Source organism: Odontesthes bonariensis, chromosome 18 (genome assembly GCF_027942865.1).
Source record: "Odontesthes bonariensis isolate fOdoBon6 chromosome 18, fOdoBon6.hap1, whole genome shotgun sequence".
Taxonomy (NCBI): Eukaryota; Metazoa; Chordata; class Actinopteri; order Atheriniformes; family Atherinopsidae; genus Odontesthes; species Odontesthes bonariensis.
In genome coordinates, this window is record NC_134523.1 from 27,659,111 (window position 1) to 27,668,470 (window position 9,360).

Here is a 9,360-nt window from a genome sequence, read left to right on the forward strand (position 1 = left end):
GGTTGTTCCTGATCATGAACTCGAACAATGTCCCAGCACCACCAAATGACCTGAAATCTGGGTTCTCGTAGATCAGAGACAACTCAGTGCGTTGACGGTTCTCGTCAAACACAGGATAGGCATCGGCTGTTTTCCGAATAAGCTAGTTGGGGAAATTGTTTGAGAATGTGGCGAAATTGGAACTGTCAAACAGAATGGCAGCAGACAGATGTGCAGTGAACTGGAACCGGTCTTTTGCAGTCACAATTATGGTGTCACACACCTCATGCGCCATTTGTGATAAATTTGGAGTGCCCCTACGTGTTGGCAGTTCACTAGGCCTATGCCTCGCACAAACACTTGGAACGTCATCGCGGATTTTTTTAATGCGCTCCACAAAGTTGTTTACAGCCTTGTGTGCCTCAACTGCATCGATCCCCCTCTTTTGCAATTGTGCATAAAGCACATCTACCCGTGGCATAATTTGGTAAAAGAGGTCCAGTAGGAAAAGAAATTCGGGGTCGGACAGCATTCGGGAAAATCCCTTGGCCTCCCTAACAGTGTTCGAGTCAAAATCTCGAGATGCCTGGATCCTTTCGAAACACTCTAAGAGATGGTCTCTGTTTTCGAACACAGTCCAAACAGCGCGACTACCGAAATTCCATCGAGTTTGGGACGAACGCGGCAACCTGGTATCCACTACCTCATCTAAAAGTGCTGTTCTTTTCGGGGATCTGGAAAAAAAAACAGAGAATCCACCAAGGTCAGAAAAGAAACAACGCACCGGAGTCACTGCTGACACAGCCTGTTCCATTACCAAGTTCAATTGGTGAGCATAGCAATATATAAAATGAGCATTGGGGTAAACGTCCTGCACTTTCCTACGGACACCACCAGATGCCCCCCGCATCACGTTAGCCCCATCGTATGTCTGTGCAATCAGTCTAGCCTTGTCTGATGCCACTTCTGGTGAGCAGACATGGCGAAGTTGGTCGAGAAGCACCGCAGAGATCCCATCTGCATTGGACTGACCATCAATTGATTTAAAAGAGAAAAATCTCTCCTGCACCGCGTTTGCCGTGTCAATGTAACGAAACACTACAACAAGCTGACAATGGGTGGAAACGTCAGTGGTCTCGTCTGCCCGGATAGAGATAAACTCTGCATTTTTCAATTCCTGAATAATATGTCCCTGCATGACTTCAAACATGCAATTCATTTTGAATGGTTTTGGAGGTACCCCTGAACACAGTTGCATTCTGCAGATGTTCATGCATTACACTGTCTAAAGATGCTACCAAATCCATGAGCCCTCTAAACACTCCATGATTGCTGGACGATTCGGTCTCATCGTGTCCACTTAGTGCAAGTTCAAATGCCCCTCAGAACCGAATGCAATCAATCAATTTGGAAAGGATATGCCTATTTTTATCAACCTCTTTGTTGTGATTTCTAACACTCACACTGTAGCCCTCATGGAGTTGGGCAGCTATGTTAGCATTACCTACCATGGCTAATTTCATGGCACAATTCAGATGCGCCTTGCTGGACTCGTGTGTTTTTGCCTTTTCCGAAAAATGCTTCATGTCACACACACCGACAGTAGCTCCACATATCCCCTTGTTTCCCCGTGCCAGGCGATTGGAAGAGCAAGCATGGGAAACAGAACATTTTATTCCTATTGGAACAACCAGAGAGCCAGGGCTTTTTGTCAAACCACGCACGGGAAAACGTCCGATTGAAAGACCTACCCTTATCCATTGTTTGCTGAACTATATTAATATCAGGTTTATGGGGGCCGAGGTTTTTAATAGCCAATTTTGTTCCCAAATCTAGTCTTTCAAATGAGTTCTCCAAGAGAAACTCAATGTACGCTATTGAGTACAGGTTCGATGCTAGCAGCCATAGTTAAAACTTCACTGGCGGATTACTGCTTTCACTCACTGTAGCCTACTATCAGACTGACTCGCTCCTGAGGTTGTGCGGAGTAATATAGCAGTAGGCGGGACAGTGTGTAGCAAAGATTCTCGGAGGAGATCCTTACAACGTTTTTAGCTAGTCTTGGGGAAACCTAAGCTAGCAGACAAGTAACCTACTGTACATGTACGAAGCTGTCAACACATTGTTTACTGTCTCAACATTTGTTTGCTCATCAAGCTAAGATATTTCATTAAATCACTCCCAGTTTCCCATTTTGCAAAGACTTCGTTCACAGTCACTTAAACTTTGTAAGATAGCAACTATAAAGTAAAATCTTTACCTACCACAAACGTGAATCCGGATTAAACAGCCAATATCCTTCATCAAATCCGACATAGTTATCCGTTTTATCCAACAAGTTTGTAGGGGAATTTGGCGGCACTGAAGTTCCCACTGGCTAGATGGGCGGAGTAATATATTTCTTAAACCCTTTGAGTCCTTTCCATGTCCAGGGCAGATCATACACCTGCCCCAATAGCATCTATACAGGCGCGCTAAATGTTACATGATATTATGCTAAGCAGGGGCCTACAGTGATTCTGATTGGTAGAATGTGCTTGAGAGTTCTAAGAAGGGGCAGCGGGGCCGGGCTTAGCTGAGAGCAGACCAGGCATCTGCCCTGGCCAGTGGCCATAGATCTAACGTTAAGCAGCCACACTGGAGGTAGGCTATATTTCAGCGAAAACAAAAACAGATTCCACTCGCAAAGTCCGTCACAAGCCACAATATGGTGTAATACGATTCCCACTGTGATTGAAGTTGAAATAAATATTTTATCTATAATTTCGGAAAGGTTGGGGGTGTAGCAGGTGGGTGTGGCAGGCGGGGCACTGCCCATCCTGCCCAAATACAGCGGCCGCGGCTGATTAAAAGTTTAAAATCAGTTCTATAAAGGACAGGAAGCCAATGGAGGGAGTTAAGAACAGGAGTGATGTGCACACGTCTGTTGGTGTTGGTTGAAAGACGGGCAGCAGCGTTCTGCACCAGCTGAAGGCGACTGAGAGAAGACTGGGAGACGCAGACATAAAGAGCATTGCAATAGTCTGACCTTGAACTTATTAGGGCATGGATGGCTTTCTCAAGGTCATGACGACTTAAAAACATTTTAACTTTGGCCAGGAGACGCAGCTGGAAAAAACTAGTCCTGACGACATTGTTCATTTGTTTGTCCAACCTCAGATGACTCAGGTAACCTTTAGCGTAACCTAAATGTCCATAAGCAATGACTTTCAGCCCTATAATATGATAATTACCTGTCTTTACCTCCTTGATGTAATCTTTAAGGTTTATTATTATCAGCTTATTACTACATTTATGTCCCTAAATCCCTATTTTTCCATTATTACTGGACAGTTTTGCCTTGTTGTTGTTGCCAGTACGGCTCTTGGTTTCAGGCTCCTTATTAACTTGTTTTCAATCTGTTATTGATGGCGCACCCATTGTTTTTACCAGGCTGTTACCTGGTTATTGCTGTAGTAATTACATGCAACTACCTGTTGTAGAGGAACATGCTTCCTCTTTGTTTGGGGCAACAAATGATCCTTTGATGATAAATTATTGACAGTAAACTGAGCGAAGGCCTCTGCTCTTGTTGTTGAGCTTCTGAATAGCTAAATCTTCTTAGTCAGTCTTAGTAATTCGAACTCTGTGTGAGGTTACGCACACAAACTCATTGCTTGGATTAAATTGGCAGCTAGCTGGGAAACGTGTGGAGCATTCAGCAGCTTGAGAGCCTGGTGTCTCAGAAACATGGCACTGAATGAATGCTGCTGCTCTGCTTGCTGAATGTGAATGTGGTGCAGAAGGTGTCACACACACATGTATGTATGTATGTATGTATATATATATATATATGTATGTATGTATGTATATATATATATATATATATATGTATATGTATGTATGTATGTGTGTGTGTATATATATATATATATATATATATATATATACAGTGTGTCTGCGTTGTGTTTACAGCTTGTTCTGCTGCACCTACGCAATCATTGCTGCCTCACACTAGTTAAGGCCAATCATTAATCTAAGCGTATCACTGTTAAAGCAACAGATCTGTCTCCCTGCTCCGCTGAGCAACAACCAAAGGCAGAAATAATTCCCCATGTTCACGTCTTTTCACACAATTGTGTTCGTTTTGATGCCAAGACGCCTCACAATAGTAAAAAAATAAGAAAATGAGGATGTTTTTTCCCACAGCCGTTAAGGCTGAGATGCATTTTCTTCTTTTTTGGCCCATAGAAACACTTTAAACAGTCCTGCCCTCAAGCTTCCTTTCTGCACTCTGAACTGACACTGTGCATGCGTGTGCACGTGCGTGTGCACGTGTGAGACACACTAAGCCATGTCGGTCGGTGCAAAGCGCTGGATTTCTGTGTCCCTGCTCAGAAACGCTCAACATTACAGCTAAATGACTTAACTTTGTGGTTCAGGTAATTCCATGCAGCCCACAGTGTGTAAGGGGAAAATGTCCATTTTTTCTTCTCTTTCCTGAGGTCGAATTACACTTTTTCTTCTTTTTCACTCTGAGCTACTGAGTGCGGGCTGTTTTCTTTGTGAAAACGGACATTAAGAGCAGCATGCGATGCTTTTTCTGTTTGTCAAATCTTTAACGCGCAGCGGCGCTCTGATTTCAGTCATTTATCCTGAGACGACATCTGTTTGGAAGCCTTCCTCTCAGTGTTAATGGGGCTGAACTCATCCTAAACTTTTATTTTGTGCAATGATGTCATGTGTAGGAGGTGGCGAGGAAGGAGGTGCAGACACAGATTGAAAACCAGAGGTAAAAGTAAGTTGTTTTAATTACGAATAAATAAATTTAAACCTCAGACTTTTGCATGAGTCATTCTGTGTCATTTTGAGTCATTTTGGGTTATTTTGAGTCATTCTGAATCATTTTAAGTCATTTTGGGTCATTTTGGGTTATTTTGAGTCATTCTGAATCATTTTAAGTCATTTTGGGTCATTTTGGGTCATTTTGAGTCATTCTGAATCATTTTGGGTCATTTTGAGTCATTTTGAGTCATTTTTGTCTAGCCCATGGGACTTTCCCCATGTTTTTAGTTTCATGTTTTATCATGTGTTAGTTTTTAAGTCTATGTTTAGTTAAGCTTTGCCATGTTTTAGTTTTGCCATTGTTTTCCCCTCACTTCCCATGTTCAGTTCGTTAGCTTCACTCACTTCACCTGTGTTTTCCCCATCAGCTGCACTCATTCACTAATCACTCCCAGTTCCCTATTTAGTTTCCAGTCTCCCTTGTCCTTTTGTGAGATCCTTACACACCTACCATGATTCCTGATTCCTGATTTTCCCCTCATGCCATGCCATGTCACGACACGCCCCGACCCGACCCGACCTGACCTGACGTATCAAGTTTAGTATTTATCCATGCCCTGTCAAGTCTTTTGTTTTGTTTTTCCATAGTCTTGTTTTTGTGTTAACCACGTATTGTTTTTTGCTTAATAAACGCAGTTTGCTCTTTTTTACCTCCGCATCCGCATCCGTGTCCTACCTCACCCACCCATTGTGACAATTTTGAGTCATTCTTTATTCAGGTTTCAGGGGCAGCTTGAACACTCAGGACTCTATGTATCACAAACAGCTAATCTTGCACAGTATGTACTAACTTTCTATTGTATAAATGTGTGTGTATGTATGTATGTATGTGTGTGTGTATATATATATATATATATATATATATATATATATATATATATATATATATATATAGATACACATACATATATGCATGTATTATTCCACGATAATGGAGTCTGAACCCTGAAACAGTAAAAACCTGCAGAGACAACACCTGGCCTTGTTCGTCCTGGTAAGATCCTTGAAAGTAACAAGAGGGAAGTTTGTTATTGTGATAATGATCAATCAGCTCCTTTAAGTCACTTAAGGCTTGAATTTACATGGCTGGTCACGCTGTTGCCTAGTGACGGAGGCAGAGCCATCCGTGGGCTTGTTTTCTGCCGCTGCACCAGTAAACATCGCCCTGCAGGCAGCGCTGGAAACTGGAATCTGATGTGCAGGGAGGCTTTGAAGTGCCTCAGACTCTGAAAATCCATTCGCTTCAACACGCCTTGTAAAAACTTATCGCTTGTCATATTCTGTTTAATCTAATTAAATTTGAGGGTTCCAATTATTTAGTTTTCTTCTTTAGAGGAGCTCTACGTCTCCACAGTCTTTCTCACAAAAAGAACTGGAAAGCTGCCAGCAGCTGAGATTGAATCTGGGATGTTTCCTGGCCTTCAGGACCAGCCAAGACATGAGAAAAGAGGGAGAAAATGCATGTGGAAGGAGATGAATTGGGATGTAAGAAGGAGGTTTTCTCCTGTCTAAGCTTTTTGCGTGTGATAGAAATTCAGACTCTTCTCAATCGATGTCCTTTTCAGTGAAAACTGCTGAAAAATAGTTATTAGGTGTGTTTCATCTCCTTTTTAACCTTTTAACGTGCCTCTGCAGAAGAAACGAAGGCCAGTTAGTTACTTTCATGACAAACAAATATTCTCCGGCAGAGGAATTCAAACCAAAGATGACCCAGAAAATCCTGCTTTTTTTTTTTTGGCAGCTGAGGTTTGGAAGTACGTGCTTTTTATTGTACCTCAGGTATTTCTTTACCCGCGTTAGCAGCAGGATTCTGCAGGTGTCTGTCACTCAGTCCGGCTTTCGTGCTCAGACTGAGACATCACAGACGTGTCTGCCTCCCTCACAGCAGAGCTGAGCCTGGTGTCATTTCAAAGCGCTTTTTCTCCTCCCTCATGGTGAGAGCTGAGGTGCAGGAATGTTTTACCTTCGAGAAACACAGGTTCTTATTACTGTAAGGTGTATTTCAGAGCTCAGAGTGTCGCATAATGTGATTATTTTTATCAATCGTCGTGGTTAATGTCTGTTTTTACAATGTCTGTTTTTGCAATAATAACGAGTTAACTCATTATTATTGCGTTAATTTGGTAATTATCGCGTTAACCCCTTAATTATTTAACATCGATAAATATTTTATCATGCATTAACGCAGGTTTTATTTAATTTAATTTATTATTTTATTTTTGTTTATTAAAAAAAAAAAATTTATGTATTTTCGGGGCTTTTGTGTCATTAATGGATAGGAAAGTTCAGAGACAGGAAGCAGGGGGCAGAGAGAGGGGGAACGACATGCAGCACAGGGCCATCTGATGCGGGACTTGAACCGGGGCCAGCTGCAGCGATATGGGGCGCCTGCTCAACCCACTACGCCACAGACCACCCCTGTTTCATTATTTATTTTATTATTGTAAAAGTCTGTTGCTCACAGGCTTTTATTTTGTAAAAATCTGTTGCTGTCTGCTGCAGAACTGGAAAAGAAAGTAATCGGCGGATCCACCAAACATGGAGAAGGGTACGGAACTTTTACTCGGCCATTTTCATGTTAAAGTTCTTCCAGACGGCAGAGTCGACAGAACCAAAGTCATCTGTAAACACTGCCAAGTTGAATTGTCTTCTCAGCGTAGTAGTTTCAGTCTAAAATATCACTTAAAGGCAAAACACACAACTGATAGCAGCAAGTCATTCAAGGAAACAGACAGTGGAGCGAGGCTTCTACATAAAAACTACAGAAAGATGCTGATGTTAAAAGTGTGTTTGCACAACAAATGTTATGGCACTTTCATTCATATGGCAGCACATTTAAAATAAAACTAAATGCTAAAAGCTATACACTACTTTTGGATTCATTTTTGGATTTTGCGAACAAATGCGATTAATCGTGATTAATCAGGGAAATCGTGTGATTAATGTTAATCGTTGCTCAGCTCTTGTTTTTACATAATTAAATAAATAAGATGACGTCACACTGAGCATCTTTTCCCTGTCATCTGCCCGTTATGATAAAAATATGATATGTTTTTTATCTAAATTGCATTTTTTGCTCCATAAAAATGAGTCAAATTTGAAAGCTGGTGAAATGAGGACGTAATGAATAAAACTACTTTGTGATGGGAGCCGGTTTGAGCTGGAAACATCCCCGGCAGGCTGAGCTGTACATCTTCCTGCTCATTAACTGATGCTGATGAACTCAGCGAAACGCATTCTGATCACAGTTCCCGCTGTGGTGACAGCTGCTACCTGTCCAACCGGTCGCTCCTCTGACCTCAGGGAGGTCGGTGAAACAGCAGGAGACTCGTTCAGGTCGGTCACATGTCAACGAAGCGGGAATAGTTCTTCTGTCCATATGCTGGACCTGAAATGTTCAACATCCAAATACTTTAATGCTTTCTGTCTGACAGCATGAGACACAACTCAAGACAATTCAGCCATTAATGTGAACAGTCTGTTTCCCACCACACGTTCTTATCTGTCTACGACTCTTCCACTTTTCCTTCAAACCTTAAGACTAGTTTGACTTCCGAAGATCTTTAAGTTTAGGTTCATCGGAAACAGTTACACCTATGTAACACCTATGATGCATGTAAAGTAACAGAAGGTAGTAACTCACCCAAACTCCAAAACCTCGATACTGTCTGTCCAACTAACACTAAAAGGCATCTTTGGGGTGAACGGGTCATAATCTGAAGGCTGTAGCTGTGTATCACACAGAGCTTTTTAGATTTACTGCGTGGTAACACACATAAACACACAGATTATGTCGAACTGTGTGGGGATGTACATGTGCAGTAAACACAATTTTCAGGTTATTTGTAATTTAGAAAACATTAAACACTCATATTTTCTATATTTTCATTACATTTCCGTCAGATTAGTAACTAAATAAATAATTTCTTTTCCTGGCTATGGCATTAACAGTGATGGAGTGATTGTAAAGTTGTGCAGAACTTGACTGTTTCAGTGAGAATCAACTCATCAGTCGTGATAATCGTACCCGTTTGGACACTTTTATCAACACACATTCAATTTACTTTTAAATAAAAAGAGACAATAAATTCAGATCTGCTGTGATTAGAAAACAAAACTATTTGTTATTCAAGAAATGAGCCAAAGCAAATGATGAAAAAGAGTAAATTATCTCGTAGTTGATGCATTAAAGTAATTAGTTATTATTAAAAACTATTGTTGGAAGAATTATTATTATTATTATTATTATTACTATGATCATTTGTATTCAGTTTCTTTAATAGAATAATTTAAAATGTATAATCATGCAACAATACACAATATGAACATATTGTATGGTAACAGAAAAATATGGACAAAAACAGACCAATAAAGGCACCAATACATAGAATATAAATAGGAGAACATTCATCTTCTCCATGTGTCCAGTGTAAATGGGGCAATAAATAGTTAAGGTTTGTGCAGCCTTTTTATATTTGAACATGATAAACTGGTAGAATCTGTCAGATGCAAAGTCAAGTTTGGTTTTCTATCCGACAGCTTCAACTTATTTATATG